This window comes from Emydura macquarii, unplaced genomic scaffold (genome assembly GCF_026122565.2).
Source record: "Emydura macquarii macquarii isolate MOO-44397 ecotype Brisbane River unplaced genomic scaffold, CSIRO-AGI_Emac_v2 contig_554, whole genome shotgun sequence".
Classification (NCBI taxonomy): Eukaryota; Metazoa; Chordata; order Testudines; family Chelidae; genus Emydura; species Emydura macquarii.
Window position 1 is genome coordinate 16,620,482 of NW_027130691.1, and position 12,110 is coordinate 16,632,591.

Below are 12,110 nucleotides of genomic sequence, written 5' to 3' on the forward strand. Positions count from 1 at the left end.
GGAGATTACCCTTAAAAGTTTATAATCTAAATAGACAGTATGCATGCATACAGCAGTGGGTGAAAGAAAGCATGTTTCATGAGATGTTTTAAATCTCTCATTTAAAAATATTTAGCATGTGCCTTTATTTATATAATAGCTGAACCCAGATTTGTTATCCACTTCTGTTCAGATGTGTTTAAAGTAAAACAAACAAGGATTAATGTTTATGTATTAGGGTTTTGTTTGTTTCACCAATACCCATCTATTTACTCATTGGTTTTAATCCCTTCCTATGGTTATTTAACTCTGCATTCTCCTTCTCTAACTTAATCCTGGCCCTGTACCCCACTTTCCATTCCCCTGTAGTTCTGCACTGTGATCCCCAGCTTCCTCCCTATTCCTCCACCCCAATATTTATCTCCTTCCGTTCATTGAACCTACCCACCTTACCCCAGTGGAAAGGAAAAGGGTTCTGCTGTTGTTAAGTAGACCTCTCTTCCCCTTGCCCCTCCCTTGAGTCTAAATTCTCAGCCTTGTGGTTAAGACACTGGGCTGGAATTCACTAGACACGGATTTCAGATCCTGGTTCTGTCATTCTTTGTATAACCTTGGGCAAATCACTCTGTGCCTTAATTCCCTGTCTGTACAATGGGGATTGTGACTCTCCCCTATTTCACAGGGATAGTGTCAGGATAAATTCATCAATGATCAGGAGGTGCCTGGATGCTACTGTAATGGGGTCATAGCTAGCTAGCTAGTCAGTGCTAGATACTCATCTGTTCTTGGCTGGAGCCCTCTGCTGTTTTAGCTAATTGAATGGTTGGTGGTTGGGTTGTGGTGTCTCAGGGTAAAAGTGCTTCAGCCACAGCCACTGCCCAGCTCTTTTTTTTTTAGGAAGACAAACCCTGTAGTTGGGCTTTCATTACAGAAGCTGAAAGCAAGAGATGCAGATGATCCTCAGGTGCATAGAAACTCTGGCTGCACTGGCTTTCCTAGCATTTCTAGGTTAGAATTTCCTGAAAGGTATTTCCTTTGACCAATCTCAAGCTAAATAAACAATGTTTTTCAAAATGTTTGTTTTACTGATCTGCAGCTGCTCTATACTATTTCCCCACTCCAGACAGTGTGCTCCAGTGCTGGATTTATGTTGACATGCTCTCAGGAGCCTGAGGACTTCACCTGTGTCCAGATGAGGAAGCTAAACAGTGCAACAAGCCTAACCCTCCCCATTGGCTACTGGCAGTGTATCACATGACTTCAGCTGAATCGGTAGGTGGCTGGCAGCCAATAACAAAGCTCATTATGGTTAAGAGGGAACAGTGCTATGTTCAGGACTGCACCTCTAATAGAGATGAAGAAGGCAGCAAGCTGTCACCCCAATTCAGCAAGGTATATGCCTAACTTAAACCATATGGATAGTCCCATATAAGTGAAGGGGTTATTCGCATCCTTAGTCAGGCATATGCTTACCTATGTGCTGAGTTAGCACCTGCATTTGTTGCATCTTCACTAATCTCCGGGGGTATGTCCACACTGGGGAGTGAAGTCGATTTAATTTCAGCCGCCAAACTTACAAAGTCGGAGCCGTGTGATCACACCACGTGCATTGTGTCGGGAATTTGTGTCCCTACCAGCTGTGCTTGCATCGATAACCAAAGCAGTGCACCGTGGGTAGCTATCCCACAGTGCAACTACCCACAGTGCCTTTTGGGAAGGTTGTCTTCCTCCCATGATGCAACGTGCTCCCTCCCCTCTTGTCCAAAAATCACCAGATGAATGTTTTTTTCCGCCATTTTTCCAAACCCATCTCTGCCATGCGCATGCCAGTGCCGGAGAGTTATGGAGCCCGCTCAGCTCTGCACTATCATTGTGAGCATCACAAACACCTCCCAACTTATTCTACAGTATTTTCAGGGGCAAGACAGAAGCCACAGGTCTCAAAATTGCGATGTTACTGAAGCTGCCCTGCTACAAGCCATAGAGCGAAACAATTCCCGTTTGCTGCATACTGTCACGCAGCATCTTCAGTTGGTGGTCTCTGTTCTGGTCCCGTGAAACAAGCAGTGACTGATGGGATCCCATCGTTATGAAGGTGTGGGTTGATGAGCAGTGGCTGCCTATTGCACGGGTCGGAGTGGCATTCCAGCCATGGGAAGTAAGGGGGCCTTGCATCCATTATAGGGAAGTCTCTGTAGCACTAAATTCCCCAATCCACACTTAACCAAGCAGAAGGATCATTGGGCTCCCCTTTACCATCCCAACACCGGTTTAGGAGGAGGTGGTCCGAAGGGATTGGAGAAGGGTGCAGGTGAAGTGTTGCTGGAGAAAAGGTAGGGGCACCTGTTCCAGGACCCCTAACATTCATGCCAACAATATCATGGCTAGGAATTGTCTGTGTTGGGGCCCAGGGCACTGTCCACAGCAGGGGAATAACACGCAGTGACTATATTGGTCAGGTACTGTAAACTTGCGCCATCTTCCCTAGGTGACTGTGTGTTATCAGTCTCCTGAGGGCAATGCAGGCGGAAAGGGAAGATTTGCTGCAAGCATCAGGGTACAGGCCTGGCCCTTATGCTGCTATGCTGTGTTCTGCAATGATGCCTGCTCATTTAATAGCAGAGTGGTGGGGGAAAATGTCCTACAGTGGTGGAAGAAATAAGGCTGCTGTCCCCAGAAACCTTCTGCAAAGGATCGCAAAGTACCTACATGAAAGTTACCTGGAGATATCCACAGAGGATTCTTGGAGCCTCCCTGTGCATATAAATAGTCTGTTCCACAGGTATCTCTCTGCTTCAGTGGACCAACACCCAGGAAGCCCATCTGCACAAAAATACAAACTCCTTTTTCCCCCACAGATAAGAAGCTGGACTGGGGACATAACCACAGAAATGTGATTTGCTATACACGCTCACCAGATGTGCCTTTCCTGAAATCTCGGTCAGTAACGCTGTCCTGTGTCTGGCTGGGCTGCTCTGGGATAATGAACAGGTCCTGCCTCTCAGGGAGAATGCATACCCCGCTCTCCTGCCCCCTATTCTCATCCTCCTCGTCCACAGAGTCCTCCTCATTCATCCTGGACTGGGATTCTTCGGAGGTATCAATGCTGCGTGGTGGCACAGTGGTGGGGTCACCACCGAGACTCGCATGCAACTCCTCATAAAAGCGACGTCTTTGGTGAGGAGCCAGAATGACTGTTCACCTCCCTAGTTTTCTGATATGCCTGCCTCAGCTCTTTGATTTTAACTCAGTGCTTCTGCACATCCCTGTTGTGGCCCTTCTGCACCATACCATACGATATCTTCTCTTAGATATCTAAATTTCTTTTGCTGGCTCGGAGCTGAGCCAAAAAAGACTTCGCCCCACAGGTTAATGAGATCCAAGACCTCAGGTCGACTCCATGCTGGAGCACATTTAAGGTGTGCAGTCACCATGTGCAGTTCAGCTATAACGCTGTCTCCCCGCTGACCAAACAGGAAATGGGAATTCAAACTTTCTTAGGGCTTCAGGGGAGTGGCTGTTTCCTGTCCATATGGCAGTAGTGCAGCAGAGTGCGAATGTCCAGAGCATTCACAACAGAGCATTATGGGATACCTCTTAGAGGCCAATGACATTGATTTACATTGCGCTCTGCCTACACTGATGCTCATTCGACCCACACAATTCGACTTCAGCACTACGCCACTTGCAGAGTTGGTTTTATTAAGTCAAATTCTACTGTGATTTAGGTCAGTGGAACTGACATGCCAGTGGAGACGCATACTTTATGTGGTTGACGTAAGTCGTATTCTATTGACTTACATTGTCAGTGTAGGCAAGTTCCCATGGTGGATTTACCGACTCCAAATTGATTCCCGATTGACCACTAGTAATCTGCGGTTGATAGCTTCCACAAATCAATGGCCACTTGTTTCTCCACTGTCAGAGCAGGTCTCAAGTGAGTATTCGTGCACTTCAGGGCTGGGGAGAGCTCTGCACAAGTTCAATGAATGTGACCTTTCGCATATGAAAGTTCTGCAGCCACTGCTCATCATCCCATACCGTCATAACAATGCAATGCCATCAGGCTTGGTGAGTGTCAACACTGTGAGGGCAGTTCTTGTGAGAACATATTTTTGTGTTTTGCCCTTTTGTGGTTCCCCTTCATCTTTTTCTCCCTGAGAGTAATGGCATATTATAGAATTTGAACAATGTTAAGATTTGGAGTGAAACTTGATAAGCTTTGTAGAATTGTTGAGTACTTTTGTTGGGAAAGTATATGAGAAGTCTCAGCAGAGAAAAGAGATTAGTTCTTGAGGTATATTCTTGGCATCTTAACTTTCTGTGATGATTTTTAAACTATTTAGTTAGCCATTGGCTATGTACTAGAGCAGTCCTACCTGACTTGGTTTTCTTTTGAATTTCATCAACTGCTTTCCCATTTTGATACCTCTTTCTGTAGTATATTATGAGTGGAGTGTTGTCAAATAAAGAAGAAGCAAATAAAGAACAGCTGGGAGGGATAACTTGAAAAATTTGTGACAAGAAGTAATTAAATGCAATGTTGGCATATAGTAAAAGAAGGAAAATATTGAAACTCACCAGAAATATCAACATAAACATCAGTTATTGTAGTGTCTCTGAAGTGAATTTATCTGTTGCTTTACACAGCTACTATCTAAAGAAAACAGATGGACTATGAAATGTGTGAGGAAACTGAGAAATTGGAGTCTGATCTTCAGGAACTTGTCCATATTGATGATCATAATATCTTTCCTAAAGTAAGGAGACAAATCGCTTCTATGCACTATCATATTTTTTTACAATACAGAGAATAGTTGGAAAGTTAGACTCAGAGTAGGTCAAATATAACTGAAAACAATTTTGCGTGTTATATGTGATGGTGAGTAGAGATGAGCAGACAGTGACAGCTGAGACAAACTCTTGAGTACATACTAGCTTATTTCTTCCTAACCTGGTAACTGAAAGGATAACACGCCCATCTGACTATAAGAGGAGGGCCTTGCTGGCAATTTGCCAGGATCTTGGGGGCCCAGCCAGTTTCACAGAATTCATCATATTGCATCTACCTCATCTTTAAGATGATGATGCTTGTGGTTGGATCAGGATGGAGTGAAGCATTCTGGGATCTGTAGCCTTGACTAACCACCCTCATCTGTAATACAAGGATGAATAATTTTGGTTGCTCTTTTCTGTACCTTTTCCAATTCCAATAGATTTTTTTTTTTTTAGATGGGGTGACCAGATCTGCACGCAGTATTCAAGATCCATGCAGTATTCAAGATGGATTTATAAAGAGGCGATACAATATTTTTTGTCTTATAATTTATCCCTTTCCTAATGATTCCCAACATTTTGTTAGGTTTCTGACTGCCGCTGCACATTGAGTGGATGTTTTCAGAGAACTATCCACAGTGATATATCTTAAGCTATTCCATTCATGTCAGAGCTGCTAGAAGAAGATCTGGATGTTAATAACTATTCATGTCAAAATTAATTTCCTCCTTTCAAGCACCCTTTCTCTTCAAAGCCAACCAAATATCAGTTTAAGGACTGAGACTTCCTATGAGAATAGAAGAATTGTTTACTACTAACAGTTAAATTTCAGCCTTCATTAAATGAAAATAGGCAGAGCCTGACATAAAAAGAAGCAGATTAATTTCTGACACTCTGGCTACACAGCCTCACTTGATGCAGATTTTTTTTAATATGCTCCCATTATCAGAGAGTGACGTGTGGATGGTCACAACAGAACAGATGGAATTCTGAAAGGTCAAAGTAGGACTTGAACATTTTCCCCCCTGCGTTCCTTTTCCTCTCGAGTGCGGTTATTGCTCAGTGCTGACAGACGGTGGCCCAGCTGCAAGCCGCTTCACCAGAGGACCTACATGAAATCTTTTGAAATAAATAAATTCTTGAATAATTTTTCCATGATGAAGAGGGGAATAAGCACGAAACTGTGGCCATATAGCCACCCACCTGGACATCTTGAGTGAGAGAGTGGGGAAAGTAAGGATGAGCTAGCTCATGCAACAGCCAAACCAAATACTTGAAGGTGAACTACAAAACAAAAATTAAGATTGAGGTAAGTGCAGATTTCTGTAATGAACAGCTCCATTCACCAGGCTATTTGTCAAATAAATATTTTAACTAGCTCTTTAAAAATGTTTTCCCCTCTCTGAAATCCGTGTTGAACATCCTCACGTGCTGAAGCCCTGCCATTCTGAAACCTTCCAAATACCATGGTTTGCATTTCTGATGTGTCAGAATGGTACCTTCTGGGACTCCTTCAAAAAGCAGGACGTGCTGAGAACTCTTTTTTTAAAAGAAAATAATACTTTTAAAGAGACCTCTGTACTAAATTGACCCAATATCTTGGTCAGGCTGTGTCTGCACTAGACTTTTTTTTTTTTTTGTGCCATTGCTATCAGAGATGTTACTAACATTGAAAGCGCTAGTATAGATGGGGCACAAACTTCTTAATCACTGTCCTCTATAGTTGCTCAAAGCAGCTCTAGATGCACAGTAGCTAAAACATGAATGTCTTGTCCATAAGATCTCTATCACTGGTGTGAGAACCAGTGGGATGCTTTTTTAAGAGTGTAGAGGCCAGACCTGTGTGAGGATGTTCATTGCACATGTGTGCTTAACTCGATTTTATTCTTGCTTGGCAGTTTGGCTTGAAACTTCTTGAAAATCAAAACTCAAATAACAAAGTTTCCTAGCTGCTGAGCCTCCTTGAGAACTAAATCTCAAGTGTGAGGAAGACTTGTCCTTAGAATCCCAGCTCAGAGCTAAATTATAGAAAAGATATTTCCTGCTACAGTTAGAATGTGTGTTTCATTAAGATGCAGGGTATGGAGGAGGTATAGTGAGACGTGACATTGAATGCTAATCCACAAATGATGTGGGAGAAAGGAGAAAATATGTGGACTCTGCTTATGGTGAGGTCTTGTTTCTTCCCATTAGCTTGGAGGGTTCCCTCCTGGTCAGAAACCTGGCAGAAATATAGAAGTCACCCCAGCTTTTTTTACCCGTCATAATTTTCTATTCATCTTATAAGGGAAGATAGAGGATGTACTTGTGAGCTCCTGGGATCCAATCCAGACCAGTGAGATGCTGTCACCACCTGCCCTGCAACCAGAGGTGCCTTACAATACCTTGCTGTTGTAGCTCTCCCCTGAGTTGCTCACAAACAGCCTGCTGGCATCTAATTCATTCCCCAAGTGTCTGTGCAGCCACAGCCCCGGTCCAGAACCTCTGATCCCATCATCCTATCAGCAAACACCAGCAACGCTGTGGCATCCATCATCCTGGGTTACTATTTGCAGCGTGACCCCAACACACCCCCAGTTCCAAATTTCCCCCAAAATGTGTATTCTGCATTATTGAGCTCTCTCCTGGACAGCCCAGATAAATTAGGTCTGTTGTCCCTCTAAGGGTACAACATACAACAGCTGACCACCTTAAATGAAATTACCCAAACAGTTTAATGTAAACACACTGGATTTAATTAAACAATAAAACAAGTTTATTAACAAAAGAAGATAGGATTTTCAATTAATTCAAATATGGGCATTACAATTAGAAATGGTTACATGATCAAATGCTTTCTGCTGCTAAAACGTAACAAACTAGGCTTGATTTAAGGCAAAGTTCTTACCCATATGCTCCTATCGGCACTACTGACCAACCTTTTTGGTTAGGACCCCTCCCATGAAGTTTATTTTGAAGCTGTTTATTTTGTCTTGTTGGGTGCAAAAAGAAAGAGGGAGGAAGGGAGCTGGAGGGATGTCTTGGGATGTTTGTCCCTCACGTCTATAGATCATTTTCCCCTTTGAAATGCAAGTTCTTGTGAGTGATTTAGAGGTTAAAAGTTCTTTCCAGCTGAGAGCCAGGCATCATGAAGTTTCTTAGTGAAAAGTCCCATGCCGTTTTTTCTGACCCGTTTGCTGACATGCAGATCTCCTTTGTCCCCTGCCTTCCCCCATTCGTTGTCTGAGGACTCTGTTTACAGTTTATATGTACATTTTGAGATAAACACACATCCATTTGTTTAAGACCTGCTCGACCTGTTTTGCCCAGTTTGCCTAAATGCGGGAGAGGGGAATTCATAACTTTACATATAATTATGCCACACACATTTCACCATATTAGTGACCAGTGAATTGAGTTTTCAAATGATACCTTACAAGGCATACTTTGTATAAAGATTATTACAATAGGGTGTGAATAGAGGGTATACTTGGTCCCAGTACTCTACATTAAACAAGCTGTTTTGGTGAAGACTCTCTCGACAGCAGTTCTGTACCCTGCTACATGTGTTCATGACAACCAGCTATACTTATTTTGAGAGGAAAAGCCAGTGGGGCGTAACACAGATCACGCTGAAATTAATCTAGATGAATGAGAAGTCTGAACCATTACTTCCTGTCCCTTTATCGGTAAGGGACAAATAAAGAATCCCACCAAGCTACCACATTGTTACTATTGTAGGATAAGGTCTAGCACCTGTAGAAGTTCTGAATCCCACACCCATCAGTCTCTTTATACCCTTTTCCATGTCACTTACCAGGTATCCTAGCAGTTTTTAGCCCAGAGTTATCTGGCCAGTAACATTGTTTGTTTGATTGTTAAATAAAAACTAGTAAATTCTTTGCAGGCGCTGTATGTTTAGAGCTGTTGGGCTGAATCTGCTGAGCAGTAGTCGATCATCCAAGGGCCAATATAATGAATTTGCTAATGATGATTCTGCTGCTGCTGAGGTGGGTGTTGGGTCATCAGGAAGGGAAGGTTCTGTGGCAGTTGGAAGGGCACCTGGTAAGGGCAGGTCACAGAGGCAAGGTATGAAAGAGAGTTGATTGGTATATATTGCAGCCCACCTCATATTAAGGCCCACAGAGCTTTAGCAAGTGGAACACCTACAGAGTTTGCCTGGGACTAATACACCTGGTGCCCACCAGCTCACTAATACCCTGAGAGAAACCACTGCATGCCAAGAGATGCGATTAAAAACTGCTTGGATATGATCCAGATGAGATAGTGTTACTGTAATTTTTCTCCTCAACCACATGAGAAGAAGAATTTTGAACATTACTGAACACAGTAGCATGTCTTCTATTTTGGCTTTACTTAGCTGCGTAAAAGTTATCAAACATACGTTTAAAATATAACCTAAAGGGAATATAGGTAACTTCTATCTGATACCTACCAATGTGTTTGTATAGTTCCAAACCAATTTTAAAACTGTGCAAGTTACTGGAGACAGTGATCATGACTTATGTGGTTTTTATAGCACTTAGCTCCCAACTGAGACCTACCTGTACTATTGCTTGTAGTACTCAAGGTATTTTGTTTAATAAGAAACAATCATGAATTTCTGTATTTATTGTCTAAAAATCTCCTTTTCTGGGGGGAGGATGAATATAGTTCAGGAAATAAGAACATGTCATTTTTCATGGGTATTTGTATTTATGCCTACCCGTAACATCAATGTGGACAAAGGGAAATAAATGACAGAATTCAGATGAAAACCAGGAATATGGGTTCAACTTAAGAAGGGTAAAAAATTTCCTTTCCTCATACCAATAGAAGTCTTACTTATTAATTTGCCATGCTGCTTTTCCATGACTAATGGAAAGCAAAAGAGAACTGGTTTCAGTTAGATTTTTTTTAAGGGTAATATAGAAAATCTATGTTTCTGTTGTGTGTGCTTTAAAATGTAATGTGACCAACTGCTTGACATGATTTTCTGTTTTGATCAGAGTAGCATACCAAATCTGAGTATTGTTGTTCCCTCCTCAGCAAGGGCCTAACATCTAATATATGTTATTTCCCAAATCACGTATTTATCTATGGTAGAAAACAGTGGCTCCTTCAATGAATACTTACTTCCCCTTTTTTTCCTGAGTTATATTTAACCACTCAGCCTTTTGCTGTATCTCCATCTAATAACTGTAGCTGGCTTTCTGTCATTTTAGATCTAGAAGAATTAGCTATAGATGCATGCTTGAGATATATTAGCTACATCATATCTTTTCATTAATTATATTTTCAAAGGGCAAGTTCAACCTCTATCCTTTTGATGGATGGGTTGTCACTGCAAACACGCTGGAGGAATCCAGCTTCTAAAAGGATTGACGTAGTGAGCAGCCATGACCCATCTGTTGTGATTTTGAACACAGACGTTGACTCCCATGCCCTTTACTCTGTTTTGCGTCACTGTTCAGTGGACCTCTGTTTTATAAGGCCAGGCCACAGAAGCTGCAATTTCAGCAGCCTAATACACAGCAATGCAAGTAATTCAGGATCTGTGCTACAAGCCCTAGAGAATGTAGTATCCAGTGATGAATTACCAAACTATAGAACAAATACTACAGAGAGCCTGAATGGTGGTGCACTCTACAAAGCAGGACAAAGATGTGTTCATTAAGTGGTAACACTTCTGGGAAAAAAGTCAGGAATATTGCTTGCAAGTCATGAATAAATTACATACCATCATGGAGCTAGCTCTGTGCGGGAATGCTTGCACAGCTCTTGCTTGCATTGTAACTAGCTCTAGAGATATTGCTATTTGCTTAGACTTTAAATGCCATCAAAATTTGTCAGATATGATGACAGTGACAGCTATGAACATTTTCAAGCTGGAGCTTTGCCTTACTAAGGAGTGAGCCTGAAATATGGAATGGTATCAATTCATAAAGTGAGCTATACCAATATTATGCTTGGAATTAAATTAAAAAGGAAAGCGAGAACCCTAGCACATGTTTGTAATATATTTCTTCTTAAACGTATATATGTGTGTATATGTATGACAGACAGAGAGAGAATGCATCTGCTTTTATCCTATCAGAGGATCTTTAATTTCCAAATTGTTTGCAGAGCATTAAATTAACAGTTACTGTGCTCAATCCTGACTACTGCTTTCTAGAAAGCTCAGAAGAAAGCCTCATGGGCTTCTGAAGTGCCTTCCAGGTCTCCAGAGCCATGGCTTGAGGATTAATGCCTTCAAGAGTCAGACAAAATTATAACACTCAATAATAGTAACAAATAAGAGCAGAGGAGGAGATAAGAGATAGAAGCAAAGGAGAAAAATTAGTTTCCAGTGGAGGTTTGCAATTAAATGGAGAGTCATTAACGGAAAAGTAAACAAGAAGGTTCTAAATAGCAGGAGACATACAGAGGAGAAAGTTCTTGAACCAGCAGTGATGAGTTTGTGGGGAAGGAGAGAGAAGAGGCAAGTGGTAGACAAGCTCCCAAGTCTCCAGGACGTAGGCTGGAAATAAGTTCATGGAGTAAGTGTGATTTTAAGAACAAGCAAGACAATTTTTAACTGAATCCTGAAATGAAGTGGGACAAGGTGTCACATTTCTTTGCACTGTTAGAACAGGAATTTTGGCACTACTTTGATGTTATTGATCCTTGCTGTGTCATACAGGTGAATACCATGAAGCGTTGACACCCTTTACTTTCCTGAAATTTTGGCATTCCTGTTTGTTAAAATCCTAACAAATATTGATTCCAAAAAGTCGATTACAATGTGAATGGAAACAGATCCACAGCCACCAAAGATTCAGTAGTCCTCACTGTACTGCATGCTGCAGTTTCCTAGAACGTTGTGCTCATAAACAGAGAGAGTAGGATCCTCAGCTTCTGAAGTAGGCTCCTACCACTTGAGTCAATCTCAGGACTTCTCGCTCAAGCAGGTCCAACATTCTGTCCAATAGAGGGCACTGGCACTACCCAGAACATTTGTGAGTGCTATTTCAATATTTGTCACCAAAATAGCAAAGGGGACTAGAGATCTGCTAATTAAACAGTTTCTAGCTAAGAAGTGACCTTGAAGAGTTGTAGTGAAGAGGGGACTCAAGAAAGAGCACTTTAAAGGGGTATATATGCATCTTCTAAAGAGAGACTTAGACGGCTGTTTTTTTGGGAAAGAGAGTGGAGTGTCTTGCAGAGCGATTAGCTTCTCCATTTAAATAAAGGGATAAATGTTGTTCTTCTAAGGGCTGTGAAAGAGTGGCACCCAACAGGCCAAAGAACAAGCAGCATCCAGAGGAGAGCAGATACCCCAAAACTGAGGAGGAAGCAGTTTGGTGAATGACAGGCAAGACCACCCCATTGATTAT